This window comes from Schistocerca gregaria, chromosome 1 (assembly GCF_023897955.1).
Source record: "Schistocerca gregaria isolate iqSchGreg1 chromosome 1, iqSchGreg1.2, whole genome shotgun sequence".
Classification (NCBI taxonomy): Eukaryota; Metazoa; Arthropoda; class Insecta; order Orthoptera; family Acrididae; genus Schistocerca; species Schistocerca gregaria.
In genome coordinates, this window is record NC_064920.1 from 1,130,570,347 (window position 1) to 1,130,594,292 (window position 23,946).

Consider the following 23,946-nt stretch of genomic DNA (forward strand, 5'->3'; position numbering starts at 1 on the left):
TGAAAAACATAACTATTTAAGCAATTTATTTAAAAAATTTAGAAATTTCGAGTGTGATACAGATCTGACCTTTTTCTTTCATGATAACCACGTCCGCTACAGACAACAGGCAGTAATAAATTTCTTTTTCTTTTGTAATTAACCACGACAGCTATGGACAATAGGAAATACAAATCTTCATCAGAATGAATGTAATAAAAAGGACTCAAACCAACTGAATTTTCTCATTTTGAGAAGCCCGAAGGTGCGATCTGTTTTACTCACTAAAAATATTCAACAGCCTAGATAGCATAACTATTTCTTTATTTCAGACAACCTGTTTCGCCAGACTTTGCTCTCACTTTCAAGTCTTAAAAAATCTTTTTGTTATGAAACGTGACCATTTTGCGTTGGACCTCACGACAAGTTGTCTGTGTTTGTGGCCAGAGGCATTGTTAGGTAACAGTATGTTGCGACGGAAGCACTGTGTTGTCGTAGAATTTTTGACAGTCTGTGAATGGTGTGGCGTGCAGCAGGCGGACTTTTTCGCTGAGTGTAAAGTGTAATTCATGGACGCATTTTTGGGGCTATGCGAGTTGCAGATTTATTACGAGGAGGAATGATGACTCAGAACAATAGCTGCAGATAACAAAGGTTATGAAATGAATAACAAGGTATTATTTGACGAAGTAAAAAGTTTGCATCTATTTTGCTAGACTTGTCTTGTTGGACCATTTCATCCCCCTCACCGTCGAGTTTTTTATAATCACTTCATTGATTTTTCTTCTGAGTTAATTTACTGTACAGTGCAAGTTATCAGATTAAATGAATTTTCATATTAGAGTCTACGGTTTTTTTATTTTTTTTGGTAACTTCCTTCCTAACTGAAATTTCAGAACTTAAAGTTTTAGTCACGTGATCATTGGAATTCTCTGTCAAGATTATGGACCCAGTTTCCCTGGACCAACTGTAGTTAGTTCTTAGCTGTGCTTTTTGAGCTGCTACGGAGTCTTTCTGTGTTGCTGTTTCTGCCACTGCTTCATTTTGCAGTTGAGATTCATGATACGTGATTGCTTCGTTTCCATTGCGCAATGTTGGTTCTGTCAGTTTCTTTATTTTACCAGGGCCTTACGTCAATGCAGAAATTTTCGTGTGCTTCAGGTTACATTCTTATACAGGCCGACATTAGAGATTCTTATATATATATATATATAGAGAGAGAGAGAGAGAGAGAGAGAGAGAGAGTCACGTTTTTTTCAAACAATTCGCACTGACCAAGTCCACCTAGCGTGAAGTGGTTGGTTAGCTGTTTTATTTGCTTATGAATGAAATCGGTTTCTACAGACGAGGGATTCTTTTCAATTTTTTGTAAGTGATGTGGCTTTGAGATCAGTAGCATATTTAGATTGCCAATTCATATCCTCAAATTTGCATTTACGATAACACACAGAAGTAAACACTACTCGCTTACAGCCTGGAAACTTTCAAGCAACCAAACCATCTTAAAGCAGATTATCATTCTAATATTTAATGACAGTAGCGAGGTAACGGCATCCCCAAAATGTCGATGGTTGCTATTTAAATACACTCTGGCGCAGAGACTTGTATGGCGTAATATGCCACTGAGGAATGTTTTGTGTAGTAAGTTGTATTAACCCTACTACAGCTTAAGGTGTGACTTGTTAGCATGTTTAACTATTGCTGATTGATAATACACTTCACTTTTATAGGATACTTGATTATGGTCTAAGTCCGAGATTGTTCAAACATACGACGACTAATTAACACATGAGAGTTGCAAGCGACTTTCAATCTGCGGACCCGAACCGAATGGAACTCATATTTCCATTTTTGTCCTTGCAGAATACATTTTGAATGTCCGTCCCTGGTAGCTGAGTAGTCAGCGCGACATATTGTCAATCGTAAAGGCCCGGGTTCGTTTCCCGGCTGGGTCGGAGATTTTCTCCGCTCAGGGACTGGGTGTTGTGTTGTCCTAATCATCATAATTTCATTTCCATCGACGCGCAAATCGCCGAAGTGGCGTCAAATCGAAAGACTTGCACCCGGCGAACGGTCTACCCGACGGGAGGCCCTAGTCACACGACATTAACTTTTTTTTTTTTTTTTACATTTTGAGTATTCTCTTAACAATGACATACAAGACTATACCGGTTGTGTGACACTAGTTTAGTGACGAAGTACAGCATCACACTTCGCAGTCTACTCAAGGCTGCAAGTCTGCGCACAGATATAAACAGAGACCGGGTATTTCCCAGTCCAGCGAGGCGGGGAAGTTCATGCCTTCCTCTCCACAGATAACATAGGAGGAAAGCTGACGAAATTCAGAGAACTGAAGAATGTGCAAATCAAAACAGATACCACATCATCATAAATTTATCGTCCGACTTGGTTCGTTCAGTAGCGGTACACTCCATGCTTTGCCAATTATGTTATTTTAATTACACGAGTGATGCTCTTCCCACCGCCGATACAGTCAGTTACAATAACTGGCTTCCTTTTTGTCTGAGAAGCATTTGTACAACAAGATATAAAAAGAAATGATACAGTGCTTGACAAAAAAGAGAAAGGAACACTGAAGCTTATAAAGACGTGATCGGATATCAAAATAAAACTTCTTACATGTGATTAGTAAGTTTACAGTGAACGACACGGAGATGCTCTAGTTGAGTGAGACACCATTGTCAGCAACTGATAGAGTTTGAGAGTGGCATCACTGTGGGTCTCCACTAGGCCGGCTGTTCGAGTCGTCCAGTATCCAGATCTATGGGGCGTTTGGCCATGACTGTGGTCCGATGGTTTACAGTATGAGAACGTGAGGGCAGACGTATCAGTTGCGATGTTTCCGGTCGACCACGGCTGACGACCTCAACAGAGGAATGACATATTGTGCGGGAGGCACATCGTAACCCCTTCAGATCTGCGTCTTGCATCAGGGAACAAGTAATGGAGTACTTGCAATTTGCTGTGTCATGCTGTGCCACTGGTTGGAGACGAGCAGAAGTTGAAGCAAGAGATTACCGTCCCATGTGTAAGCTTCGCCAACATCACAAAATAAATGGCTGCATTTGGAGTAGTTCTGTGGCCGGGAGGTGTGGACAGCTGATGGATGGCGTTGCCTTGTGTTCAGTGATGAACTGCCTCAGATGACCATCATCGGTAACTAGGCGGTGGCGTGGGGAGGGGTCCCATAGTTCCAATTCTTTGATGACGCATAACCGTGTTAAATCTGGCTACACGGGGCGTGGAGCCACCAGGTGTGAGTTCAGGTCACGGCTGGTGGTAACTGAGGAAACTCTGGGTACACAACAGTACGTCACCAACATCGTGCGTCCTCGTGTGCTACCACTCGTACAACTGTATTGTGGCCTAATTTTTCAATACGACAATGCTAGTCCACACGTGGGACGTGTCTCTATGAACTGTCAGCATCGTATTGAGGTACCCCTGTGCCCAGGAAGAACCCCAAATGTATAGCGAATAGAACGTGTATGGGACCAGCTCCAGCTCTAGCCAGGATACAGGGTATCCAGTACCAGTTACAACAGTTTGGGGCATCCTGCCTCAAGAGAGGATACAGCGATTTTATGATAACATTCTCAACCGAATCAGTGGATGCATCCAGGTAAGATCGGATGTAACGTCATCGTGAAAAGGGGGCTCATAGTGCCAAGTTCTTTGTAAATTTGACTCGATTTTATATAATCATTCGAATAACATCACACACCCTCTCAACCTGTGAAATTTTATTTAGTTCCCTCCTCCCCTTCTGGGTCCTTCACTTTTTTTCAGGCATTTGGAGTTGCTTAGGATACATCTTCCTCGTCGCTGGACATGTGTCAAATCCGACAGCAAATGGTACATGTTTTGAGCTACTGCGAAGTCGCATTTGGTATTGGGGACTGTAAATCCACGTTTGTGGATATTCCGACTTGACAGCATAGGCGACTTGGGACACGCAGCATGGCCCACTTCTCTTGGTGGCAAGGAGGGACGTTTTCAAATAGTTGAGACCAACAAGTATCATTTACAACTAGTGCTTTCTACACAATGGAGGAAACGTGTGCGCCGACTGCGTCCTAACCGGATAAACTTCTGTTAAAAAAATCCAGACTGGCGATATGAGCACTCACCCCCCCCCCCCCCCTCACCCCCACCCTTCCTCAGAATGACGTTGCACATCTCTGGCCTGGATACTTGCACTCGGACTAGTTGGAGAGTGAGATAAAGCCATTGTATCTTCTTCTGAGGCACGTTGGTCCAGAAGTGCTCTAACTCGTCCTTGATATTCTGTATACTGGCTCTAGGACGGAGTTGACGTTCAAACTGGCGACACATATATCCTGTTGGTGACACATCTGGGGATCATGGGATCATGGGAGCATCTCAAACAGAAAATATAGACACGTGCCATTTGTGGACATGTTTTGTCGTATCGAAAAATGGCACCATGATACTATGACATAAGACACAGAAGAAGACGTGTAAAATTGCTAACTGGGTCTAAGGCTTCCATTAAGGCTCTTGGTGACCAGTATGGAGTGGCAGTTGAAGATAGCAAAACGAAAGCCGAATTTTTAAGTTTCACGTTGAAGAAATCGTTCACACCGGACACTCGTACAAACATACCGCCTGCTGGTGTGGCCGTGCGGTTCTAGGCGCTTCAGTCTGCAACCGCGTGACCGCTACGGTCGCAGGTTCGAATCCTGCCTCGGGCATGGATGTGTGTGATGTCCTTAGGTTAGTTAGGTTTAAGTAGTTCTAAGTTCTAGGGGACTGATGACCACAGCAGTTAAGTCCCATAGTGCTCAGAGCCATTTGAACCATTTGATCCTGCTATCGTAGTTATATCGGACTGGGAGAAAGAAAACGAAACAACACATTTTCACCGCACAACACAGTAAAGCTTGTTTTTTTCTCAAACTCAGTTTCAGCAGCAAATCTGTTCATTCTTGTTAAAAAAATTGTAACCTATGTCCGTCTGAATGTTTATTAGAGCGCTGTGTGGAAATCTGAAATAAATCAGTCAACCATGATGATCTTAGAAGTTAAGTCCCATAGTGCTCAGCGCCATTTGAACCATTTGAACAAACATACCATCATTTGGCCATCGGACAGACTTCCGTATGGACGACGTAGTAATAAGCATCCCTGGTGTAGAGGAATAACTGAGAGATTTAAAAGCAAATAAATCGAAACTTCTAGATGGAATGCCAATTCGGTTTCACAAAGACTCTACGGTACTGGCCCCTTACCTAGCTTGCATTTATCGTGAATCTCTCACCCAGCACAAAGTCCCGTGCGACTGGAAAAGAGCGCGCGTGGCTCCAGTACATAAGAAGGTAAAAGAACGGACCCGCAAAATTACAAACCAATATCCCTAACTTCGTTTTGCTGCAGAATCCTTGAACATATTTTCAGTTCGAATATAATAAATTTCTTGAGACTGAGAAGCGCATTTCCAGAAAATTTTTAGAAATCACTGTTTGTGCGAAACTCAGCTTGTCCATTCCTGACATGATATTGCGAATCCGCGCGGAGTAGCCGCGTGGTTTGAGGAGCTATGTCACGATTGAGAGGCCCCTCGCGCCGGAGGTTCGAGTCCTCCGTCGGGCATGGGCGTGTTTGTTGTTGTTAGCATACGTTAGTTTAAGTGGTGTGTAAGTCTTGGGACCGATGACTTCAGCAGTTTGGTCCCTTAGGAATTCACACACATTTGAACATTTGATACAGCGAACTATGGATAAGGGCAACAGACAGATTCCATATTCATTGATTTCCTGAAAGCATTTGATACATTGCGCCTTTGCAGGCTGTTAACGAAGGTACGAGCATGTGGAACAAATTCACAGATACGTGAGTGGCTCGAAAACGTCTTAAATAATAGAACCCAATGTGTTGTCCTCGACGGCGAATGTGCAACAGGTACAAGGGCATCGACAGTAGTGTCCCATGGATGTGTGATAGGACCGCTGGTGTTCTCTCTACATGTATATAAATGATTTGGCAGACAGGGTGGGCAGCGAACTGCGGTTGCTTGCTCATGATGCTCTGGTGAACGGTAAGGTGTCGGAGCTGAGTGACTGTAGGATGATACACGACGACTTATCCAAAATGTCTAGGTGGTGCGATGAATGGCAGCTAGCTCCAAATGTGGAAAGATGCAAGTTTGTGCGGATGAGTGGGAAGAATAAACCTGTAATATTCGGTTACAGCATTACTAGTGTCCAGCTTGAACAGTCAAGTTGCTTAAATATCTGGACGTAACGTTGCAAAGCGATATGAAATGGAACGAGCGTCTGAGACCTGTGGTAGGAAAGGCTCAATGGTCGACTTCGGTTTATTGGGAGAATTCTGGGGAAGAGTGATTCGCATGAGGGAGTATTGCTTTCTTCCATATACACCTCGCATATTGACCATGAGGAGAAATTTCAAGAAATTAGTGCCAGTACAGAGGCTAACCGACACTCATTCTTCCCACGCACTATTCGCGAGTGGAACAGGATTGAAGGGATGAGATAATGGTACCGAAAGTACCCTCCGCCACACACCATTAGGTGGCCTGCGGAGTACGATGTAGATGTAGATGTAAATGTAGACGTGTGTATATTTACCACTATCGCTATTTCGGCTTACTATTCTATTCTCAAGTAATAGCAGTAACAACTTAAATTTCTTAACACCATTTCAGCTAGCAATACAAAATATATTATAAGATCTTTTCTTTTAAATTACATCTTTTCATACGTCACTATGAGGAGCATCAGTTCATCGGGAAATGGGCAACCTGCTTTGGTGCAGACGCCCTCATTTTGATAGTGGTAATCTCTCAAAAGAAAGTAGTTAGAATAACGTATGGGGTTCATAGGCGCACGTCTTGTAGGCATCTGTTTAAAAGATTTTGATAGTGGTAATCTCTCAAAAGAAAGTAGTTAGAATAACGTATGGGCTTCATAGGCGCACGTCTTGTAGGCATCTGTTTAAAAGGTTACGAATTCTTACAACTGCTTCACAGTACATTTACTCAATAATGAAATTTTTTCTCAACAACGTGGACCAGTTTAAAATCAACAGCGACATTCATAATTACAATACCAGAAAAAAGAAAGACCTACACTATCCTTTACTTAACATATCTTTGGCACAGAAAGGGGTGAAATATGCTGCTATAAAACTTTTTCATAAATTACCCGATGAAATAAAATGTCTGACAGACAGCAGTAATAGTTTCAAAAACAAATTGAAATCACACCTCCTTGACAACTCCTGCTACACCATACATGAATTCTTGAATATCAGTAAATAAATATGGAGATATAATATATGCATTTTGTGCCATTTAAGGGAATGGGATAGATAATAGAAATATTTAGGTATAACACTATAATGTAAACAAAAAAAGAAAATAAACTTATTTCCTGTGCCCATTTCTTGTGCATTTGACACGTTCCACATCATAATGGTTTTCCGTGCTATTGATCAATGGAACACGTAACTAACTAACTAACTAACTAACTCTAGTTGTTAGCCGACAACCAGTATATCGCCAATTCCTTAACGATCGAACTACCGTATATAAAACAGCTTCCAACGTCCGGTTATTTTACAAATGACCTGACGTGTTTAATATTTGACGTTAAGCTTGTAGCCGGGTAAACGTTTCGAAGAGGTTTGAAATTGTTAAAGTGTATTGAAAGTCGATAAGGATTCTTATTACCAAATGCCGGATGAGTACAGGTGGATAATTAGTGCTCCGTTTTAAGCACTAGCAAGTTTATTAGTATCTTAATGGGAAAGGCTAATTGAATGTCGTCGAATTATTTCAGGTGATGTTAAGGGAATTAGATTAGGAAATGAGGCACGTGAAGTAGTAGATGAGTTTTGCTATTTGGGCAGCAAAATAACTGATGATGACCGAAGTAGAGAGGATATAAAATGTCGACTGGCAATGGCAAGCAAAGCATTTCTGAAGGAGAGAAATTTTTAATATCGAACATAGATTTAAGTGTTGGGAAGTCTTTTCTTAAAGTGTCTAGAATGTGGCCACGTACAGAAGTGAAACATGAAGGATAAACAGTTTAGACAAGAAGAGAATATTAGCTTTTGAAATGTGTGCTACAGAAAAATTCTGAAGATTAGATGGGTGGATCACGTAAATAATTAGGAGGTGCCGAATAGAGTTGGGGAGACAAAATGTTTGTTAAGCAAGTTGACCAAAAGAAGGGGTCAGTTGAGAGGACACTTTCTGAGACATCAAGGGATCGCCAATTTAGTACAGCAGGGAAGTGTGGGGTGTAAAAATCATAGAGGGAGACCAAGAGATGAATACAGTAAGCAGATTCAGAATGATGTAGATTGCAGTAGTTATTTGGAAATGAAGAGACTCGCAAAGGATAGAGAGCTGCATCAAGCCAACCTTAGGACTGAAGGCCACAACAACAATAACAACCTTTATGATGTCGTCTCTCCTGAATTATGTACCGTACAGAGATATCCTGCCACATTCAGAGATGTATGTAAATCGCAAGATGTGTTACAGGTACAGTTCGTGTAAATAAGTAGAAAATTAAAACGTCATGCCTGACGTAATTCTACTGCTTGAAGTATTAAGTGATAAACTTTCTTCGTTTCATTATTTTGTGGGGATGTCAGAGAGGAAACGATTCGAAAAGGTTTGGAATTTCGTCTAAACTTTTTTGGAAGTCACTAAACGCTCTAATTTTCGAATACTGGATGCAAAATGACCTGGGTAACTTGCACTCCGTGTGTTACGCTGCCACAGGTCGCACATACAGTTTCTAATTTTAATAGTTGTCTTATTATGTTAATGTTACTGTAAATTTAAGATAATTGGTAAATCCTAGAATTATCTCGTGAAACCTAAGATTTACCAGTGCGGTGTGGTAAAAGTCCGAAATTTCTCATTATATGCACAGATTTCGAACTTTTACCAAGAGACATTGGTAAGCCTTAGGACTTACCGATGCAAACTGGTAAATGCTAAATCAACGTCGAAGAAGTAGCAAGGGAAGATATTAGTCTATGGGAAGTGGTTGCCAAACAATCTTTTTCTGGAGGACAAGGGTTCAAAAATGGCAATTGCTTAAAAAAGTATTCAACTAAGAAATGTTTGGTAAATCGTCTTCCATGCTATGTAATTCGAAATGCCACGGTAGTCAGCTTTGTTGCAGCAAAAATTAACGTTCATACGGTAAAATTTTTTACAACAGTTTTCACTAATATGGAATATTACTCATTATAATCACATTGGAATGCTAGAATGTTTTAAAAAAACTAAATTTACAACGAATACAAACTATTTCAATAAATTTATAAGCTGATTTTGTTTTAATGAATACTGTTTTACCAGTTGGTATGGGTACATCCTAAGATTTACCAACGTCTCATGGTTAAAGTTCGAAATCTGTGAATACAATAAGAAACTTCGGACTTTTACCACACCGTGATGGTACGTTTTAGGTTTCACCAGTTAATTCTAGGATTTACCAATAATCTTAATCTTACAGTAACATTAACACTTTAATGGAAGATTACCATTCCTGATCTATATAAACGATTGGGAGACAATCTGAGCAGACGTCTTCCGCTGTTTGCAGATGACACTGTTGTTTATCGACGTTTAAAGTCGTCAGAAGATCAAAACAAACTGAAAAAGATTTAGAAAAGATATCTGAAGGGTGCGAAAAGTGGCAGTTGACCCTAAATAACGAAGCGTGTGAGATCATCCACATGAGTGCTAAAATTAACTCATTGAACTTCGCTTACTCGATTAATCAGTCTAATCCAAAAGCCGTAAATTCAACTAAATACCTAGGTATTACAATTACGAACAACTTAAATTGGAAGGAACACACAGAAAATATTGTGGGGAACGCTAACCAAAGACTGCATTTTATTGGCAGGACACTTAAAAAATGTAACAGACCTACTAAGGAGACTGCCTACACTACGCTTGTCCGTTCTCTTTTAGAATACTGCTGCGCGATGTGGGATCCTTACCAGGTAGGACTGACGGAGTATATCGAAAAAGTTCAAAGAAAGGCAGCAAGTTTTGTATTATCGTGAAATATGGGAGAGAGTGTCACAGCAATGATACATGATTTGGGCTGGACATCATTAAAAGAAAGGCGTTCTTCGTAGCGACGGAATCTTCTCACGAAATTCCAATCACCAACTTTCTCATCCGAACGCGAAAATGTTCGTTTGACACCGACCTACATAGGGAGAAATGATCACCACGATAAAATATGGGAAATCAGAGCTCGTACTGAAAGATAAAGATGTTCGTTCTTTCCGTGCGCTATGCGAGATTGGAATAGTGGAGCATTGTGAAAGTGGTTCGATGAACCCTCTGCCAGGCACTTAACTGTGATTTGCAGAGTATCCATGTAGCTATAGTTGTAGATGTTGTAATGGTACTTGAATTACGTAACCATTACGGCACCTCAACCTCTCGATACCAGCAATATTCTACTGTGTTTCTGTAAAATAGTCAACATATTTCTAGGACAACATTCAGATTTGATTTCATTAATGTAGAGGTACTTCGATACGTCGATATGTATATATTGCAATGATATTATTCTTGTGTGTATTCTTTCTTTTGTCACTATGATCTTTGACGTACTTGTAACTCTGATTTTTGGGCCCGTAAGCGGTTATTAGAGAGTCAAGCTTTGGTCGTCATGTTTAAAAGACGCAAATTGTTGTCAGTTCATGAAATGTGAACTTTAACAGTGAAGAAGATATTTTAAAAAAAAAAAAAATGTTCAAATGGCTCTGAGCACTATGGGACTTAACATCTGTGGTCATCAGTCCCCTAGAACTTAGAACTACTTAAACCTAACTAACCTAAGGACATCACACACATCCATGCCCGAGGCAGGATTGGAACCTGCGACCGTAGCAGATGCGCGGTTCCGGACTGCGCGCCTGGAACCGCTAGACCACCGCGGCCGGCTATATTTTCAAGTATGTTTTATATTGTGAAGTGATGTTTTGGAACGAGTTACGTGATATTGCAACAAAAGTAAAAAAAAAAAAAAATAGTAGTGTAATTTAAATTCGGAGTGCTGATTACTTTTTCAGATCACCATTGTCCTAACTTGCAAAAGTTTAATCTTCAAGAATGGTTCATGAAACACATCTATAAAACTTTTGAATATCGCAGAATAACACCTAGGCCTCTTTGCATCCGAGCTTGAAATCATCAGTACATAGGTTTTCGACGATTGAGTGCCTAGTTCATCCATTATTTCAAGAAATGACTTTATTAACTGTGCTCTAATGTCACCTGCCACATAGTATAACTTTTTTTTTGCCCGAAAATCCAATATTTAGCAGCGTGAGCAACACTACCATCATAATTAAGTTTGGACCTTTGTTGTGGTAGGGTTGTTAGAATGTACACCTCTTAACAAGTACATTGCAACAGTCCTTTAAATTTTTTAATGCGGCCCATAAGTATATGAGATACTGAATATCAAATTTTTGTTGCCCTTTGAAGCTATCGGATACGTAACCTGCAATTCGCCTCTGGTTACTTTGGCCGTTTACTAATGTGGATGGGCGCTAGAGATTGGCACCGTGGAACGTGTGCTGACCTCAGTACTGCAGTACCTGCCTTTCGGCAGAACGCCACGCACAGAAAAGAGCTGGCGAAGGATGCAACTCCCTCCGCCTTGTCAGTGCTTCGACGTGCAAGGCGGACGTATCGCAGCAGGCCTGCTAGCGGCTTATCGCTAACAGGCGGTGCATGCTCGGGGCACTTAAAGGCTGCCGGCGTTTCGCCAGTTAGCGGTCGTCTGCCACGGACGGCGTGCAGTTCGGCGCTGTCGCCGCTTCGTGTCGCACGTCACCATCACTGCAGGCGTCCTCCGTTGTTTTCGGTGAGTGTACCGGTGTACCGCACAAGCCGTGTTTTGTTTCACACGTCTCTAGTTTCATGCGTTCCCCCACGATTTCTTCTCCTGTGCCAGGCTTAGGAAGATCTGCGAAGGGTCCACAATTGATCCAGCAAATGGCAGTCGGCCCTGAATATAAAGAAATGTAAAGTAGTGCGCGTAGCTCCGACAGGTTTATAGGCTATTTCGGGAGTACCCCGAGGGACTATTTAGGAATCCTCACACTCTCAATATTTATTGAGCAATACTGAGTTGTTGTTGTTGTGGTCTTCAGTCCTCAGACTGATTTGATGCAGCTCTCCATGCTACTCTATCCTGTGCAAGATTCTTCATCTCTCAGTATTTACTGCAACCTATATCCTTTTGAATCTGATTAGTGTATTCATCTCCTGGTCTCCCTCTACGATTTTTACCTTCCACGCTGCCCTCCAATACTAAATTGGTGATCCCTTGATGCCTCAGAACATGTCCTACCAACCGGTCCCAACTTCTTGTCAAGTTGTGCCACAAACTCCTCTTCTCCCCAATTCTAATCAATTCCTCTTCATTAGTTATGTGATCTACCCATCTAATCTTCAGCATTCTTCTGTAGCACCACATTTCAAACGCTTCTATTCTCTTCTTGTCCAAACTATTTATCGTCCATGTTTCACTTTTCATACATGGCTACACTCCATACAAATACTTTCAGTAGCGACTTCCTGACACTTAAATCTATACTCGACGTTAACAAATTTCTCTTCTTCAGAAACTCTTTCCTTGCGATTGCCAGTCTACATTTTATATCTTCTCTACCAAATAGAAAAAGTCTTTTACTACTTTAAGTGTCTCATTTCCTAATCTAATTCTCTCAACATCACCCGACTTAATTAGACTACATTCCATTATCCTTGTTTTGTTTTTGTTGATGTTCATCTTACATCCTACTTTCAAGACAATGTCCATTCCATTCAACTGCTCTTCCAGGTCCTTTGCTGTCTCTGACAGAATTACAATGTTATCGGCAAACCTCAAAGTTTTTATATCTTCTCCATGTATTTTAATAGCCACTCCGAATTTTTCTTTTGTTTCCTTTATTGCTTGCTCAATATACAGATTGAATAACATTTGGGATAGGCTACAACCCTGCCTCACTCCCTTCCCAACCACTGCTTCCCTTTCATGCCCCTCGACTTTTATAACGGCCATCTGCTTTCTGTACAAATTGTAAATAGCCTTCGCTCCCTATATTTTACCCCTGCCACCTTTAGAATTTGAAAGAGAGTATTCCAGTCAACATTGTCAAAAGCTTTCTCTAAGTCTACAAATGGTAGAAACGTAGGTTTGCCTTTCCTAAATCTTCCTTCTAAGATAAGTCGTAAGGTCAGTATTGCCTCAAGTGTTCCAACAATGCTACGGAACCCAAACTGATCTTCCCCGAGGTCGGCTTTTACCGGTTTTTCCATTCGTTTGTAAAGAATTCTCGTAAGTATTTTGCAGCTTTGACTTATTAAACTGACAGTTCAGTAATTTTCACATCTGTCAACACCTGCTTTCTTTGGGTGTGGAATTATTATATTCTTCTTGAAGTCTGAGGGTATTTCGCCTGTCTCATAAATCTTGCTCACCAGATGGTAGAGTTTTGTCATGACTGGCTCTCCCAAGGCCGTCAGTAGTTCTAATGGAATGTTGTCTACTCCCGTTGCCTTGTTCCGACTCAGGTCCTTCAGTGCTCTGTCAAACTCTTCTCTCAGTATCGTATCTCCCATCTCATCTTCATCTACATCCTCTTCCATATTATTATTACTGAGTATTATGCAATAATAATGACCGTCTGAGAGCGGTAGCGGCGACTTGCGCAGTGTATTGAAGGATACCGCAGAGCTTTAAAAACATTGACGTCCGCTCAATACAGGGTGAGTCACTAACTATTTTTACCTATAATAACTCCGAAAGTATGATAGTAGCTGAAAAGTTTATGTGCCAAATGTTGCATGGGACAATGTGGGCCATAATATGACATTGTTTTTTTTTGTTACTAGGTGCGGTCGCTTCAGAGATATGGTCAACTTTGTTTTTTAAATGGGATGCTATAGTTTGGTACTTACTGTATGATAGCGGGGGTCGAGGCAGATCCAATGATGTGTAACAGTAAGGTCTTTGCAGGTCAACGAAGGTCAGAAAGGTGGCATGACCGTCCATTTACAGGTGTTCGAAGTGAGACCATTAGTATCAAATGGTTCAAATGGCTCTGAAGACTATGGGACTTATCTTCTGAGGTCATCTGTCCCCTAGAACTTAGAACTACTTAAACCTAACTAACCTAAGGACGCCAAACACATCCATGCCCGAGGCAGGATTCGAACCTGCGACCGAAGCGATCGCGCGGTTCCAGACTGTAGCGCCTAGAACCGCTCGGCCACTCCGGCCGGCCTGACCATTGGTATCAATGCAGTGCTGCAATCTACTTAGCCTATATTGTGTGGTATTCCGCATCACTGCGGCACTTATCAAACCACATACTCTGACAGTTCTCTCTCCTATATCTGCAAATAGTAAATATTCGCCGAATACAGCGTATCCATCTAACGTGCAATTGACATGTAAACACCATTCGACGGTTTCGCAGTACAGCACTAATAGGAACGGTAAGACTAGTATCGTCGAATCAAGGGAATGTGAATCTACATCTACATCTACATCCATACTCCGCAAGCCACCTGACGGTGAGTGGCGGACGGTACCTTGAGTACCTCTATCGGTTCTCCCTTCTATTCCAGTCTCGTATTGTTCGTGGAAAGAAAGATTGTCGGTATGCCTCTGTATGGGTTCTAATCTCTCTGATTTTATCCTCATAGCTTCTTCGCGAGATATACGTAGGAGGGAGCAATATACTGCTGGACTCCTCGGTGAAGGTATGTTCTCGAAACTTCAACAAAAGCCCGTACCGAGCTACTGAGCGTCTCTCTTGCAGAGTCTTCCACTGGAGTTTATCTATCATCTCCGTAACGCTTTCGCGATTACTAAATGAAGAGCAAGTCGATATGCTTCTCATTTACGGAGGAGTCAAGGAAATTCAATGAAAGGTAGAGACTTATACGCTGAAACATATCCTCAACATACTCACCCAACACGTCGTACATTTCAATATGTGTATGATAAATTAAGAACAATTGGATATTTAACGCATCGGAAACATATCCGTCAAAGAAATGTTACTAAATAGGAAACGGAAATTGGTACTCTTGCCACTGTGGTTCGAGATCCTCGTGTTGGCTTGCGTCAAATCCCAACAGAATCTGGCATGAGCCAAAATACTGTTGTTCGTTTTGTGAATCGCCATAAATATCATCCTTACCGTATCAGTCTCCAGCAAGAATTAACTAGTACGGATTGTATGCGTCACATTGAATTCTGCCGATTAGGCCGAGCTCCATATTCAGAGGGATGACACGTATTAATTTGATTTTCTTTACTGACGAGGTTACTTTTACGAACCATGGCAATGTTCATTTGCATAACGTGCATTATTGGGCAACTGGAAATCCACGTTGGCTGCGGCAAGTTGCACGCCAAAAACCGTGGTCGGTGAATGTGTGATGTGGGACAGAATTATAGGTCAGTGTTTCATCGAATGAAATCTTAATGGTAGAAAGTACACCACATTCCTTCAAGAAACGTTAGGTCTGTTATTGGTAGAAATACCTTTGGGAACAAGGAACACAATGTGGTATCACCACGATGGGTGTCCGGCACATTTTTTGCTGATGGTTAGAAATGAGTTGCAGAGACAATGCCCAAATCATTGGATTGGACGCGGAAGAGATGTGTCGTGGCCGGCTCGTTCGCCAGATTTGACGCCTCTGGATTTTTTCTTGTGGGGATTCGTAAAAGACATTGTTTATAAAGACGTTCCAACTACAGCTGCAGATATGCGAGAGAGAATTGTCAGAGCATGTGTTGCGACAAATGCCGGTGCGATGAGAAATATCACTCAATCCATGATAGAAGATTGCAACACTGCATTGACGCTAATAGTCATCAATTCGAATACCTTCTGTAAATGGATGTTCATGGCACCTTTGTGACCTTTGCTGACCTTCAAAGACCTTACTGTTACACATCATTGCATTCGTCTCGATAGCCGCTTTCAGAAAACAAGTACCAAGCTGCAGCATCCCATTTACCCCCCACCCAGCATAAAAAAACCAACGTCATTTATGGCACTCGTTGTCCCATGCAACTTTTGTCTCACAAACTTTTCAGCCCCTGTCATACTTTCGGAGTTGTTTTTGGTGGCAATAGTTAGTGACTCACCGTGTATATCACTCCATATATTGTACGGCGTAAGGGTGATATCGTGCAATACACAGCCCAGACTTCCTGATTTTCGGACGTGCAAAGAACTGATACAGCAGCGCCGTACGTACATGAACACTTCAGGGAAGGGAGATGAAAGGAATTCGTAATAACTGACAGAAAGTCATCCAGTAAAACAGAAGTAATGTCTTGGTTTCCCCAAGGAAGTGTAAGAGGCCGTCTGGTGTTCCCTATCTGCATAAACGATTTATGAGACAAGCAGGTCAGCTCTCTTAGATTGATTACAGAAGATTCTGTCACTTTCCGTCTTACAAAGACATCAGATGATCCATATCCAGTATATCCAAAATGATTTAGAGAAAATATCTGTATGGTAAAAAAAGTGGCAAGTGACTCTAAATAATGGACTGTTTGAAGTCATCCAAGTGAGGGCTAAGAGGAGTCCGCTAAATTTCGGTTACACGATAAAACAATCAAGTCTAAAGGCTATAAAGTCAACTAAATACTTCGATATTACAACTACAAATAACTTATATTGAAACGATCACATAGATAATGTTACAGGGGAAGCAAAGCAAAGACTGCGATTCACTGGAAAAACTCTTATAAAATTCAACACTTCTACTAAAGACAACGCTTACACTACGCTTTTTTGTCCACTTCTGGAGTATTGCGGTGCTGGATTCGCATCGTATAGGGTTGAGGGAGGACATCGAAAAAGTTGAAGGAAGGGTATGTCGTTTTGTATTATCGCGAAATAGGGGAAGGAGTGCCACGGATAAGATACACGAATTGGGACGGCAGACATTAAAACAAAAGCAGGTCATCCTCTGAAATTTCAGTCGCCAACTTTATCCTCCTCAGAATGTGGAAATATTTTGTTGACGCCTACCTACATAGGGAGAACTGATCATCGTAATAAAATAAGAGAAATCAGAGTTTTCGCGGCAAGTTGTAAGTCTTTGTTTTTCCCGCGCACTGTTCGAGAGTGGAGCGGTAGAGAAGTAGCTTAAAGGTGATTCGCTGAACCCTCTGCAAGGCAATTAATTGTGAATTACAGAGTAATCATGTAGATGTAGATGACTCATCTGTTGAAGTGAGTTCAGGAGAGTAGTTAGATTACGTATTTCACATTTATTCAGCACTTAGCTGTAGAAACATTCAACAAAAGTTTTTAAGCTAAGGAAATAATACTGCAACCGCTTGTTTATTCATGCAGAAGATTGAATTATTTATGGAACAAACAGGTAACAACGCGGCATGCCGATCTTATACAATAATGTGCCCTACTATCTCCAGTTTTACAGATCGCTTCCAGCATTGTGGAAAGTGAAATACGATAGGCATTCGAAGAATATCTCTTCTTTGTACATAAGGTGCAATGAAGTTTACCAATCCTTAAAAAGTATCTGTGGTCATCTGGCACCGCTGATAATTCTCTGAGCATTTTAGTACGGCCAGGCGTCGAACGCCTAGCCGGCCAAATTTTCGCCCATTGCTGCTTCCTTTTTTTTTACCCAGCAAGTGCGATTGCAAACGAAATACACGTGTGTGCTCAGTAATACAGCATTGAACGCCGTCATGTTCGTCACTAAGGCAGAGTTACAACTGACTACCAGCCCATTCTGTGAAAACTGCGCATCAATAGCACTTTCCATTTCCCCAATATTTTCGGTGCAAGCTTTAGGTGCTTCATCCTGTGAACATCGCAATGTTTGAGATTTGAAAAGGTCTCTGTAACCAAATAGTTTTAATTTGATTAAACTCTCTGAGGGTCGGCAGTCGTTATAGGAAGTGTCGGTTGAAAAAAAAAAAATGGTTGAGATGACTCTGAGCATATGGGACTTAACTTCTGAGGTCATCAGTCCCCTAGAACTTAGAACTACTTAAACCTAAGCAGGATTCGAACGTGCGACCGTAGCGGTCACGCGGTTCCTGACTGTAGCGCCTAGAACCGCTCGGCCACTCCGGCCGGCGAAGTGACGGTTGAACTTGAACGTAAATAAATGTAGTATACTGCACACAAATAGGCCAATGATGATGACGATGATTTACGGCGGAGGGCGTTAAACAGCAAGGTCATCAGCGCCCTTGCATTAATGATATACTGAAGAAGATTGTATAAAACTATGGAAGAAGATCAATAAACTGGAAAACTACGTTTGATCCCAACACAGGAAACGTAAAGAGACACCAAAAAGGTGAGCTTCAGAAAAACCCGTAATAAAATACCAGAGAGACACGGCATGATAACTAAATAATATCATGGATAAAATACCTTTAAAGATGCTGTTGAAAAAGAGACAGACAAACGTGGCTGGATGACGGCTTAGAAATAATCGTGATCCATCCACTGTGTGACACATTAAGGCCGAGAGGTCTAAGGCGCTGCAGTCATGGACTGTGCAGCAGGTCCCGGCGGAGGTTCGTGTCCTCCCTCGGGCATGGGTGTGTGTGTTTGTCCTTAGGATAATTTAGGTTAAGGAGTGTGTAAGCTTAGGGACTGATGACCCTAGCAGTTAAGTCCCATAAGATTTCACACATATTTGAACATTTTTTGACACATTAAGATCTCACACACAGTATTTTGGGAAGAATTCCGGACGCCACACAAAATCTTAAGATACGAACAACACTAGCCTCCTTATCAGTTAAAATAGAAGTAAAAGATCTTGTTGAAGGCCCAGTTCAACACTCAGGTCGTCGTATAAAACTCACTCAGCTAAAATATGTCGTACTGATAGCTGTGTATGGTATCTCTGACATACTGGGGGTTCCTGCCGACGTAAGAGGAAGCCAAGTGTCAACGGACAATGTCCCACTCTACGCCGAGTAAGGGCTACTTCTCCACATCGTCGCGAACGCAAGGAGGTAAGCCTTGGCCGCACTGAAGTCTTAATGGAACACAGTTTATTGTTCCTCACTGCCAGCCACTGAGACTCCCACCAACATGTGACCTTCCTGGTCACAAATGAAGTGACAGCTCTCAGGGCAACTAAACAGCGAGCAGGAGGAGGAAGGGAGCAAGGCTCATTGGCAGCAGCATCAACGAGTTCGTTTCCTTGGATACCTGCGTGCCCTGGAACCCAGCAAAAAAATGATTTCCTTGTTTTACCTTTGCAAGCGAAAGAGAGCGTCCTGTATCTATTGCACCATCCGATCTCCTGGGTACATCTGTCTAACAGCGGGAAGGGCATTTTGAGAGTCAGAGCAGATGATAAATGTTTTACCACGACGCCGTGTCATCTGTTCCATTGCTCTCAGGATAGCAAACAGTTCCGAGTAATAAACTGAAAACTGCTCTGGAAGCCCTATCCTGAGAACAGTGTCGGGGAACAGGGCAGAACAACCGAAAAAATCTCCCTCCTTAGAACCATCCGTGTAGACAGTAATAAAATCTGGGTGGCTACGTGAAATCTCATTAAATTTAATTTTAAAAACATAATCTGAGGTACAATGCTTCAAAATGGGCCAAGGTACTAATTATTGTTAGATTACGCTACTGACGATAAATCACTGGAAACAGTAACAACCTCAGAGCAATCGCCCGGAATGACCTGAAGTGAAGTCACCACAAGAAACTAAACGCAGCAGAAACGAATGTTAGGCTGAGACGTTTTGTAAAAACGTTAAGCAAAATTGAGTCATCCAGGAAAGAAGAGACTTACAAAACTCTTAGAACAGCGATTATTGAATATTGTTCGTTGTACGAACTATATCCAGTAGAAATTCCCAAGTGATGCTCAGCTCTCGTATACTTTAGGCGTTAACTATAATCGTTTACTTGCCACCTTCCTCAATGATTTCAGGAGTTCCGAAGGAAAATTTCTCTCTCTTCTGTCGTCTTTGATCGGAAGCATAAACAAGGGAATAACAGTTTTAAAATTAAAGGTAGGGTAAATTGAATTTTCATAGTCGCCTTCTCTGGCCAAAAAGTCCAGTAAGAAACCGACAATACCTCCACGAACGTGAAATATTCACGCATTTCCTGAATTAGAATGCACGAAGATCAGTAAAATAGTCTTCCTTCGTCTTCAGGACTCCCTTGAAACAGCTGCAGTGCTTTGTCAAAGCGATAGAACTTCATATGCGGTGGAGATTTAAGTAAATTTAAACGGAGAAATTGTCAGAAATGTAGCTACAGGATCCATGATAAACTGTCATAGCATCTATAAGTCACTGAGTAAGTCATGTCGAAGCTCCGAGGATCGTGAAGGCATATCACATCCATTCTGTCTGAGCCTGACAAAGCACAGTGGTGTCCAAACCAACATTCGTTTGAGGCAAATGTGTATTTTTATCTAATTTTGTGGCTGAAGGCACTTACTGTCGCCACAGTTAACCTAAGGGACGGAAGTTGTGTGTGCAGAGGGTCGCTCTACCAGAACTACGGTTCGGTCGTTTTGGTGCAATATGTAAATGACGCAGTAAACGGTGGGATTACCGGTAGTATTGTATGTTTGTTTCATTTGGGTAAGGGGACCGAACACCGAGGTCATCAGCCTCGGTTGTGCCCTCTGAAAGGAACCATCCCGGCATTTGAAGCGATTTAGCGATTTAGGGGAATCACGGAATACCTAAATCGGGATGGCCGGACTCGGGTTTGAACCGTCGTTCTCCCGAATGCGAGTCTAGTGTGCTAACCACTACGCTCCCTCGCTCGGTCCCGGTAGTATTGGTAGTATTGGTAGGGAAAGAAATTAAACGAAAGTGTGTGAGAGAAACTGGGAGCCGACGACGTCTCTCTCTCTCTCTCTCTCTCTCTCTCTCTCTCTCTCTATCTCTCCCTGGCCTTATTTTTTTTTTTTTTTTTTTTGCTAATATTTAGAGCCGCAAATCGTTCAGTGTTAGTCCATTATGTATTCTATACCCTTGCTAAATATAAATTGCGGTTTATAAGTAATAAAAATTTCTTTTGATGCAAGTACAGTTTGCTTTTACTGTTGCTACTACCTTTATCCTGCATCGTGCGGGTTTGGCATGGTTAATTTTAAGAGGTGGCCAGACGCCCTTCCTGCCATCACCCCGTACCCCACGTGATGGAATTAGTGTACCCCAACTGTCTGTGTGTAGTGTAAATCATGAAAGAGTGCGAATACGTTGCAAATGTCTGCGAGTCGTGTGACTGATGCGGGACTAGCCCGGTATTCACCTAGTGGGATGTGGAAAACCGCCTAAAAACCACATCTAGGCTAGCCGGCAAACCAGCTCTTGCCGTTAATCCGCCGGCGAATTAGATCTGGGGCTGGTGCGCCTACCCGAGTCTAGGAAACACCGCGTTAGCGCTCTCGGCTTCCCTGGCGGGTATTGATGCCAGTACAGTGTACGTGCACAAACATAAATGTCTGTATTATTATTGTTGTTTCTTGCACTCAATAGAACGTTCTTCATTATGACGAAAGGCAAGAGTTTCCTGTTGTTATTGACAAGTGCGAAAATTGTTTATGAATTACAGAAACATGTTTTCACGTAAGTTTGCTAAAGTATTTAAGCGATGCCTGACATGTTTATGTTTTTCATTCATTTTTTAGTTTTATATTCTTTTTAGGAAATAGCTTTTTTTAGTGCTGTTATAAATGTGTACTGTTTTTCATTTTCACTGCAACACCAATCTGCTTCGCGCTACAAATCAAAAATTTTCGAATAAAACCTCAATTATACATTGTCAATTTCAATTTTGCAACTATAGAGAACAACAATGTTCTTTAGATTACGCGATCCTACTGTTGTGAACGGTTGGCCGCTTCCACTTTCTAGGGGAATCTGATAGCACACTGATCTCATACCCAAACAAAGCGATTGAAATGAGGAATCGCCCGATAAGTATGAAACACGCACAACATACAGGTAACGCGGTTAACTGACTGAAGCTACTAGGAAGAATAGCGTAGTCTATGCTCACTTGTCATAGTCTACAGAAGTCTGCCGCAGTCTCCAGACGAATGGCACAGTATCTTTGTAGTAGGCTGGCTGGAATAGTATCTCTAGAGGTCGAAAGCTAAATACGCAGAACTGGTGTGTAACTCCCACATTTATAAGCTCGCATTTCTAGACAGAATTTTCACCAAACAGGGACTATTTTAATTACAATAAATTTACATTGAGCACATTAATTGTTACAGAAGTATACATTTTTAGAAACTTGAAGAATTATGGTTACAAGAATATACTATTAGGTATCCAAATCTCATTCACTTTTACAAAATAAAGTTCTAGGATGCGAAACCTTTTATTAACAGCAAGAAGCTTATTTTCGGAAATGGAGAATTATTTTTTAAAAGATGGAGAAAAGGCGGTTTCTACTGAGATATGGCAAGGCTAATGCAAACAACGTTCGCCTGTGTAGAAATTTTAGACAGTACATTTTTTGTAAGTATCAGATTTTATCGTATTTCTTTAAATAAAACGTTTTAATGAAACTAATGAAACTATTACAACAAGAAAACTCATAACTAAGTACTTAGTAATGAAGTTTAATGTGAAACTTCTTTAATGAAATTTCGACAATTTCTGGAAGATATTAAGTTTGCAGATCGCATTTAACACATAGTTCCCCTCTTTAATTACTCCCTTTATTTCAAAATACACGTGAGGATGATCCTTTATTACTAATGTTAAATATGAGTCTAGTACTATAGATCGAATAATTTCTTACATGTGATCACATGTATTGCATAATTGAGATATGAGTTAGTATCGAGACGTTTCATAGCGTTGCCGACTACAGTAATAATGTGAATATACCTTCCTTCTTCCCCCCTCCCCTCCCCCCTGATACGCTTCAGCTTGCATCTAGTTCTATTAGTCATCATACGTTAACTGTTTGTGTATCTTATTTTACGAGGTAGAGATTTAAAACTAGTCCAGTTTTGGCCTAAACGAAGGAGAAAAACTCTAAATACTAGCAGGCTGGCCGATATATCAGGCCAGCTGCCATAGCGCACCATACTGTGTCTTGGTATATGTCACGTCTTTGATTCGTAAGTCAGCTTTTTCCACATTAAGCTCTACCAGGTCTTTGTTAAATACACCTTTACCTTACCCTGACGTACAGGGTGAACGCGAGCTTGTCACATACTGCTAATTTTACGTTGCTTCCTTGCGTCTAGCACTGCATAATAGTCTCCGCTTTATGTTTCGCGGGAGATCGCAACTTTGAAAGTAATAACAAGCACTTAGGTAAATTAACATGATTTAGTACCTGCTAGTGCCAAATAATGAGAGTGGTTTAGAAGCAGCTGATAGCGTGCAAATTCGTGATAATGCCACTCTATTCTAAAGTCAATCTGCAAGCTCATTGCTAAGTAGCGATAAGCCATGCTACACTGCGGGCTCACTTCAAGGGCGGAGTGATAAGAGATAAACAAAGGAACCACAAGGTCGTAACTGGATTTGCATCTTATTCAGGATTCATTAATGTCACTATCACTGGTAAGTGTCCAAACAACTCTGGGAGCACTTCTTAGCATTTCAGATTTAAGTAGATTTATTTCTCTATAATCAACTCTCATCTGTAATAGATCGTCAGTACAAGTATAATTGTACAACTGTCTTGTATACGAGGATCATCCAAAAATTTAACTTCTGCTTTTTTTAAGTAAACATATTTAGCCGGACATGTAGGGCATGAGCAACAGAACTACGAAGTAATAATCGTACACTATGTGATCGAAAGTATCCGGACACCTGGCTGAAAATGATTTACAAGTTCGTGGCGCCCTCCATT

At 41.4% G+C, this 23,946-nt stretch overlaps 1 protein-coding gene across 3 annotated transcripts in view; it reads left to right on the forward strand.

The window, feature by feature from the left end:
• LOC126283989 (scoloptoxin SSD14-like) overlaps positions 1-23,946 on the forward strand; it is a 399,534-nt gene that overhangs the window by 173,403 nt on the left and 202,185 nt on the right. The window contains exon 1 of one of the 3 annotated variants that reach the window (XM_049982515.1): positions 11,707-11,906. The exons of the other annotated variants lie outside the window; for them this stretch is intronic. The gene's annotated coding sequence lies outside the window, so the exon portion shown is untranslated. Of the gene's footprint in view, positions 1-11,706; positions 11,907-23,946 lie in introns of those variants that run through there. 3 annotated transcript variants of the gene reach the window in all.